Below are 8,239 nucleotides of genomic sequence, written 5' to 3' on the forward strand. Positions count from 1 at the left end.
AACACCAGGCCGCACGGAGGAGGCCCTGGGGGCAGGGCAACCACAGCAGAGCCAGACCACAGGGGCGCCAGCCACAGGGCACACGCACGGTGACCCCGGACGCCAACCCAGGGACGGTGCCGCTACCCCAGGAGCCACCACGGGGGCAGGCACGTGCCTGAGGACAGGCCCCGGCCAGAAAAGCAGGTGGCGGGTGTCAGGGCTCCCCCCACGCATCTCAGACAGACCAGAGGCCAGGAGGGCAAGGCCGGCCATTAGGAGAAACTGCACCCCGGGATGCAGAACCGACCCCAGATCCAGGTGACAGAGCGATATTTGCTAAATGTTTATGCAGAAAAGGAGACCCTCAGGCTGAGTCCCAGAGGCACCAACCCGGGCTCACCTGCACTGGCTGTGTCCGTGCCCACAGACCCATCCGCGTGTGGGCACAGACGAGCCAGCCTGGGGTGCTCTGATGGCCCACGGCAGGGCGGGTGCTTCACAAAGCAACTCACACACCCAGAGCGGCCGCCCCAAACCTATAAGGACCTGTCGTTGCCTTACAGCCCTCAGAAGGACAGTCAGTGCCCCCACCAGCCCTGAGGGCACAGCTTGGAGGCACGTAGCCCTTTGTATCCACCCGAGGGCCAAGTGGGGAATGGGGTTGAAGACCGGGAGCTTCCTTAGTCACAGCTGGGGATACTGTGCCTGGGTCTTGGGGTCCCGACCCCTGGTCCCCACTCCCAGGTGTGGTCCAGCCTTACCAGGGGAGAGCCCACAGGATGAAGCTCCAGCTGTGGTACCTACTGGCCCACCCTTGCTGCTGGCGGACCTTCCAACCTACGTCCACGTGGACATGTGTGGAGCGGCTGCCCACGGCGGCAGGGCATCTTCACGCGGGCTTCCTCCACTGGGAAGCGCGTGCTCAGGGCCTGTGATTACTCGTGGTCTTTAAAAGGCTTTAGAGGGGGCTTCCCTGGTGGCGCAGTGGTTGGGAATCAGGGGACACAGGTTCATGCCCCGGTCCGGGAAGATCCCACATGCCACGGAGCGGCTGGGCCCGTGAGCCATGGCCGCTGACCCTGCGCGTCCGGAGCCTGTGCTCTGCGACGGGAGAGGCCACAACAGTGAGAGGCCCGCATACCGCAAAAAAAAAAAAAAAAAAAAGGCTTTAGAAGAACTTCCCTGGTGGCACAGTGGTTGGGAATCCACCTGCCAACGCAGGGAACACGGGTTCGATCCCTGGTCTGGGAAGATACCACATGCCACGGAGCAGCTAAGCCCATGTGCCACAACTACTGAGCCTGTGCTCTAGAGCCCGCGAGCCACAATTACTGAAGCCCGTACGCCTAGAGCCCGTGCTCCGCAAGAGAAGCCACTGCAATGAGAAGCCCGCGCGCCGCAACTAGAGAAAGCCTGCACACAGCAACGGAAGACCCAACACAGCCAAAAATAAAAAATAATTAAAATAAAATAAAAGGCTTTAGACACACTGAGCTTGTGGTCTCCTCTGACCCCCAGGTCTTCTTCCCCTGAGTGGATGTTAAAGCCAAATCTCAGCAGGCCCAACTTCCTAGTCCTTTGACACTGATGTGCCCCAGTCTGTCCAAGCTCTGTGGGGAGAAGGGTTTGTCCCTCCTGTTGCTTGCTGCTTGATGACAGGAGTGTCTCAGGCCAGCTGGCATGCCAGGTCTCTCTACCCAGCTCCTCAGAGAGTCTGGAGCGAGACAGTGGCTGGTGCTGCCCACAGCCAAGTCGCACTAGTCCCAGGTGAGTGGTCAGACCTGTCAGTACCCTCCTTGGGCTCCTTAGGTCCAGCCTGGTGCCAAGAACATCCTAAGAGACCTTTGCCCAAGCCAAAGGGCACCCGCCCCCAAATCACAGCAGATGGAGCCTACGTCCTTTTCTCCTGTCGAGATGAAGGACCACAAACTCAGGCCCTCTCCCAGGCCTGCAGGTCACAAGCCCAGGCGAGCTCGCTGGCCCTCGCCTCTGGGTCTCCGGAGGGCCGGCTTGGTGCTGATCCTGTCGGCAAGGTGGGGCTGCAGCCCAGCTTCAGCAGCAGCATATGGAGGCCCCTTGAGCTCCGACTCAGTCCCCTTCAGCCTCCATGGAGAAAGTCCTCTGCTTATAAGGACTGTGTGATGACACTGGGCCCCCCCGGGGAATCCAGGGTCCTCCCCATCTCAGGGCCCCTAATTTAATCCCACCAGCAAAGTGCCTTTGTGTGTGGGGTGACACGTCCGCAGGTCCCGGGGCCAGGACGGGGGCATCTCTGGGGCCGTTACTGAGCAGACTCCTGAACCCAGCTAGGACACAGCCCACGAGTGGACAGGCAGCCTGGTTGGGACTGGCCTGACCCTGTGCATGGTACCACCCCACAGGTGTTGGAGGTGGTGACGCCGCCAGGGAACCTCCTCAGGGCCACAAAGGGGCTGCGGGGCCTCCTCTGCGCAGGGATACGGCCCGGGGCTTCCAGATGGGCTGGTTTTGCAAGGCGAGTGGCAGGTCTGGATTTTGGGGTGCAGTCCCAGCATGGGATGCCTTCCTCCTGGTGCCCACGGTGCTGGGGGCAGAGTTGCCAGACTCTCCAGTTACAACCCAGCTCCCCCCCAACCCAGGGTCCTCCTGAGCGCCACCCGACGCCCACCTGCAGGCTCACTTACCCTGAGCCCGGCGCCCAGGACGGTGGCTGGGCCTCTGGAGGGCCTGAATCTCACGGAACTGCCCCCAAATGCCCCGGCCCGCGGACATACCCCAGGCAACACCAGAGGGCCCCCACGCCCTGTGGCACCATGGCCGGCCAAGGAGTGGGTGGTGGGGAGGGTCTCATGCCCCCACCGTGAAGCTTCCAGGGCCGAGCCCCGCCCCCAAGCCGTGCAGGCCACGCAGAGCTTTGCAGACACTCTGAGCGGCTCTGCTGGCGGCCCCTGCCGAGCTCCGAGCCCCCCAACGCCGCAGGGCTGCGACGTCCGGTCCGCGAGAGGTGAGGGCTGTGGGCTGAGGGGCCAATCCCTCAGGCTCGCCCTGCCCCCACCACTGCCCCAGCTCCTGCGCTAGCCTTTCCTCACGTACCTCAGGTGCTGGGGGACACCCGCTCCTGGCGCCTCCCGGCCAACTCCACGCAGGATTCTCACCCCATCTTCATCCGGCGATGAGTCACAGCCATACAGGCTCACTGCGCCAGCAGCCCCAGGACGTTCCCTCCTCCCGTCCTCCTCCATCCCGCTTCCTGTGTCAGCCTCTGACCCGGGGGCTGCAACTCCCACCCCGGCTCCCGGGAAATGCCAGGCGCCGGCCTTCCGGAATGTGGCCTGGCTCCCGCGCCAGCTGCGGACCTGGCAGCGAGGCCGGCGAGACCTCTTTCGGTTTCACTTGGGGACTGGCTGCAATGGGGACGGGGGCCAACCCAGAGGGAGGTACCTGCCCGCAGAGAGAGGGCGCAGCCCGGGGGCCAGGCCAGCGGGGGAAGGCGCCAGCGGGGAAGGCGGGGCGGTCGCCTGCCTGGAGGGAGCGGGTGCCTGAGGACCCAGGGAGGTGCGGGGTGACCGCTGCCCCCACTCCCGCCCCCCCCCCCCCCCGCCCCCTGGCACACAGCGGGGCCAAGTTCAATGCCTTCCCTGGTGGTGTCCCTGCCTGCCGTGCGGGGGGACACCCTTTCTGCCCCGTGGGCTGCACGGGGGGGGGGGGGGGGGGGGAGCGCCGAGCCGACCCGGGAGGGGACAAGTCACCTAACGGGTGAATGCAGGGTGGGGGGGTGTCCTTGCCAATCAGGGGAACCTACAGGAGGGCCTGCCACCTCCTACAGGGCCAGGCTTCAGGGAGGGGCTCCCAGGCCTCCCACCACAGCCCAGGCACCAAGGCCCAGGCACCAAGGCCCAGACACCAGAGCCCACGTCCCCGCAAGACCACTTCCTGCCGGTGGCAGTCAGGGCAGAGCTGGGGCTTGGGGGCTCCCAGGGGAGCCTCGTTCACCCACCATAAGATGGGCAGATGGCACCTCCCCTGCCCTCTTTGTGGGGCTGGGAGAAGACAGACCTCCACGCTCTGGGCCGGCTGACGCCCGCTCACCCCAGGCCGCAGCACTGGGCATCTGAAGGCTCACTCAGGCCCTGCTATCTCTCTTTTTTTTTAACACTTCTTTGTTTTATGGAGACGCGATTCATACGCCATACCTTCACCAATTTAAAGTGAACAATTCAGTGGCCTTTAGTACATCCAGACTTCTGCAACCACCACCTCCATCTAGTTTCAGAACATTCCGTCACCCCAAAAAGAAACCTCACTCCCATCAGCAGTCACCCCCACCCCTCCCCAGCCCCTGACAACCACTAACCCTGTCTCTCTGGATTGGATGTTTGCCACCAATGGAATCACACACTGTGTGTCCTTCTGTGTGTGGCTTCTCTCACTGTGCATCTTGTTCTCAAAGTCAGTCCCTGTCGCTGTACATAAACGACAGTCCTTAGCTCTGCCCCCCACCCCAGGGGGCTGGCAAGCCCAGAGCCTCAGAAATCGCCCTCACCTGAGTCACCTGCCTGAGGGCAGGGCGGCCCCACCTCCCAGTGAGGAAGCTGGTGGCTGTCACCATGGCAGGAAGATGAAGGAAGTTTGCTGTCCTCCCCAGACCAGCTCAGGTCACCCATGTGGGACTGACCTGCCAGCAGCAGAGGAGAGGGTAGTTCCAAGGGACAGGGACTGGGGTTCCACTCAGGGGAGAGGGGGCCCACGGACACCAGGCCGCACCCAAGCTGGGCAGATGGGGAGATGGTGGGTGAGCAGGGCTGGCCAGGCCTGGACCGGGCCTGAGTGACCTCGCTCTCGGCTACTCCAGGCAGCCTTCCGTAACCAGCCCTCCCCGCATCTGAACACACGGCCCTTGGCTGTGGAAAAGTGGCTGGAGATGCTCCAAGCCTGCCCACTGACGGATCGCACATACTCAAGACACACACACACACACGTATGCACAGTGCAACACGCATGCACACGTGTGCACGTGGCACTCACACGTGACGCATGCACACTCTGGCATGTGTGTGCACTGCTGCACACGGATCTGCACACATGCACTCGCACACGCGCACAGACACACACGCACCCCCTGGAACTGTGCTGACACCCTGGGGGCCTGTCTCCCCACTCTGTGTGTCAGCCTCCAGATACCTCTTTTTGATGACAAGACCCCCCTGCACGGAGAACAAGCAGATCCCCGCCCCCGGCAGCCTCTGTAAAAGCCTCAAGGGTGGAGGCCGTCCTGGGAGGGAGGCAGCCTCTGGGGACTGGGCACAGTTGCCTCTTTATTCCCAGCCCAGCTGTTCATGTGGCCAGAGCCCTGTGCTGGGTCAGCGTTTCCGGCCCGGCCCCTGCTGGAGGGGTGTCTGAGACTTTGCTAGAACCAAGCTGGGCCAGCTGGGCTGGTCATGTTCCCAGTGGGGGCCAGCTCCGTTCCCCCACCCCACCCAGGTCGAGGTGGTCAGGCAGCCGGAGAGCACTGGCCCTGGGCTGCACACCTGAGGCCCACCCCACCTGGACTTCAAAGCCAACTGCCTCTTCTGTGCTGTGCCACGAGGCTCCCCTGGAAATCAGGCCCCTCATCTGGGCCCCGGGGCCCACCATCCTGCCGCCAAAGTGTAAACACCTCCCCAATGTGTGCGTGCACGTGTCCTGCGCGCGCGCACGCACACACACACACACACACACACACAGGGTGGGTCCGGCTCCAGGCAGGTGTGAGTAGACATCTCACAGAGTTAAACAAAGGGCCCTCCAGCCCTCCAAAATCCCAGAGAGCCTTCCCCTGGTCCCCAATGGCTGTCCCTGGGGACACTGTCTCACACTCGCCAGGCTCCCCAGGGTCTGTCAGGTGTCTGCCTGAATCTCCCCGGCCCTGGGGTGTCCCAGGACCACCCTTCCCCAGACCACCCACCCAGGGTCCAAGCAGACAGCCCTGAACAGCCATTACCCATCTGTGGGGACTCCCCTGGGAAAATCCAGGGCGCTTGGAAGAAAAGGTGCAGTTGGGCTGATGGTGGCTTCTCCACACTGCCCAAGAGCCCCAGGTCTCAGCCCCAAGGACAGGAGCCCGCAGCTTCTCCTCTGTTCACAAGGGTCCCTGAGGGCAGAGCTCCCCACACAGCCAAGCACGAAGGGCCCAGGGCAGGGACGGGAAACACAGGGTCAGGTCCAGCCCTGGCCGCCCAGCCTGGAGGAAGGGCAGGCCTCACATCCACTGACTTGTCTGGAGTCTCACGCCTCTGACAGGTGGCCCTTTCTTCCCTCTGGGCTCTCCAGCCCCTGGGTACCAGCCCCAGATCCCTCAAACCTTTCGTACAGGGACAGACCCACCATGGTGGGCTCGGGGCTGGATCACCTGGCCCGGCAGCAGGTAGGCAGGTTCCCACCTAAAGTCCGTCCGACACCAGCCCCCTCGCCACACGTGGAACACTCACTCGCACCCCGCCACCCCCACCCCGCGACTGCCAGCAAGCTCCATCCCAGGCCACATCCAGGCCTGCCCCTCGTGCAAACAGATGGCAACAAACCTGGCCGGGCCAGGCAGTGGACAGGCAGAAAGGATGTCCAGGGCAGGCGGGACCAAGGCGCATTCTGGGAAGCAGAAGCCGAGGGGGGTCAGACACACTTCACACGCTCGGTTCTTTTTCCTTTTCCAGGACGTTAACAACACGATGCTATGAGACACTCCTGCCTGGCTGTCCACGCCTCTGCTCCCCCAACCCGGCCTCTCCCGGCCAGTGCTGGGGTGCTGGGAAGGGGCCTCACTGTCCCCATCCACCGTCACAGGCTGCTCCTCCACCCACTCCAAGCCCCGACAGCCCTCTGCCCACCACCTCTCCCGGCACATCCTTGGGGGCTGTTTCCAGTGCCAGCTCCAGGAGACACTCCCACCCAACACGCTCTGCCAGCTCAGCTAATACCAGCAAGGCCCCCATCCCAAGGCCACAGGATCCCACCCGTGGAAACACAGGGAACAACAGCCCCAGGGTGGAGAAGCCAGGACAGGAGGGGTCCTGGGAGAGGGGACACTGAGGAGGAAGGGCAGGAATCTGCAAGCAGCCTGGGGTCAGGGGTCACCAAGAAAAGGGGGGCTAAGGTAATGGAGCTGGAAAGTCACAAGAAGAGAGGGGTCGGGGAATGACGGAGGAGCAGTCGGGAGGGGGTCACCAACTGCAGGAGAGTCACAGAGAAGTGCGGGGTCAAGGGTCACCAAAGTAAAGTCCGGGGATCACCAAGACGGGAGGGGTCAGGGAATCGCCGAGGAGGGTGAGAGGAAAAGGCTGGGGAGTCGCCTGGGTTCAGGGTTCACGCCAAGGCGAGTGTCGGGCGGGGGTCACGGAGCAGCGCAAGGTCGAGGGTCGCCGAAGAGGACGCGGTTAGAGAGAGTTCACGACGGACGACGCGGTCGCAGGATCGCGGCGGAGGACGTTGTCGGGGGTCGCCCAGGAGGGCGGGGACACGCCACCGCGCTCCCCGCGCCCGCTGCCCCGGAACCCCGGAACCCCCGGCCCGGGGCGCTGGCGGCCGTGAGGTGCCAGGGCCCGCGCAGGCCGGGGAGCGCGGCTCAGCCGGGCGGGGACGGCGGGGACGGGCCGGGGGGTGGGGCCGGGCGCGCCTCACCTCGGACCCGGGTCCGGCCGGGCGCGGAGCCCACGGCGCCTCCGTTCCTCCGAGCTTCGCCGCGGCAGCGCTCACTTCCGGGTTTCGGGCGCCATCTTGGGGGCCCCGCGCACTTCCGGTCATGCCGTGGGGCGGAGCCTCTGGTGGGCGTGGCCGTGGGCGGGGCCATCTCGCGACGGCCCCTGAGCCCCTTGAGGCCCTTCCGCCTTAGGGAGAGGCTCGGACTACATGGGTCCTGGATTTGAATCCCGTCCTGACTGTTACTGGCTACCCTCGCGAGCCTCAGTTTCCTCCTCTGTGGCATGAGGAATCACCCCCACCTGCAGGCCTTTGCACGGCTGTGCCCTCCCCTGGTGCACTCCGACCCTGACCTGTCAGCCATTGGGGCTCTTGGACAACCCAGATCTTGGCCTCGAAACCATCTGGAAGGGCCCTGGGTCCCCCAGTCATGCCCCCTCCCTTTATTGCCTCCCCACCGAAAGTAGTCTGCTCATGAATCTGTCTCCACCCCAGAATAGGAGTCCTGGGACCACCCCCCACCCCAGTGGGGAGCCTGACACAAGGGGTCTGATAAGCCCCAGGGGCCACCAGGAGAAAAAGCAGGATCCTCTCAGGCAGGGCCACG

At 64.1% G+C, this 8,239-nt stretch overlaps 1 protein-coding gene across 3 annotated transcripts in view; it reads right to left on the reverse strand.

Annotated features, from left to right (window-relative positions):
- SBNO2 (strawberry notch homolog 2) overlaps positions 1–7,727 on the reverse strand; it is a 43,799-nt gene extending 36,072 nt beyond the window's left edge. For all 3 annotated transcript variants that reach the window (XM_032625126.1, XM_032625125.1, XM_032625127.1), the window contains exon 1: positions 7,615–7,727. The gene's annotated coding sequence lies outside the window, so the exon portion shown is untranslated. The remainder of the gene's footprint in view (positions 1–7,614) is intronic.
- Positions 7,728–8,239: the final 512 nt, after the last annotated feature.

The sequence above is a fragment of the Phocoena sinus genome, chromosome 3, assembly GCF_008692025.1.
Source record: "Phocoena sinus isolate mPhoSin1 chromosome 3, mPhoSin1.pri, whole genome shotgun sequence".
Classification (NCBI taxonomy): domain Eukaryota; kingdom Metazoa; phylum Chordata; class Mammalia; order Artiodactyla; family Phocoenidae; genus Phocoena; species Phocoena sinus.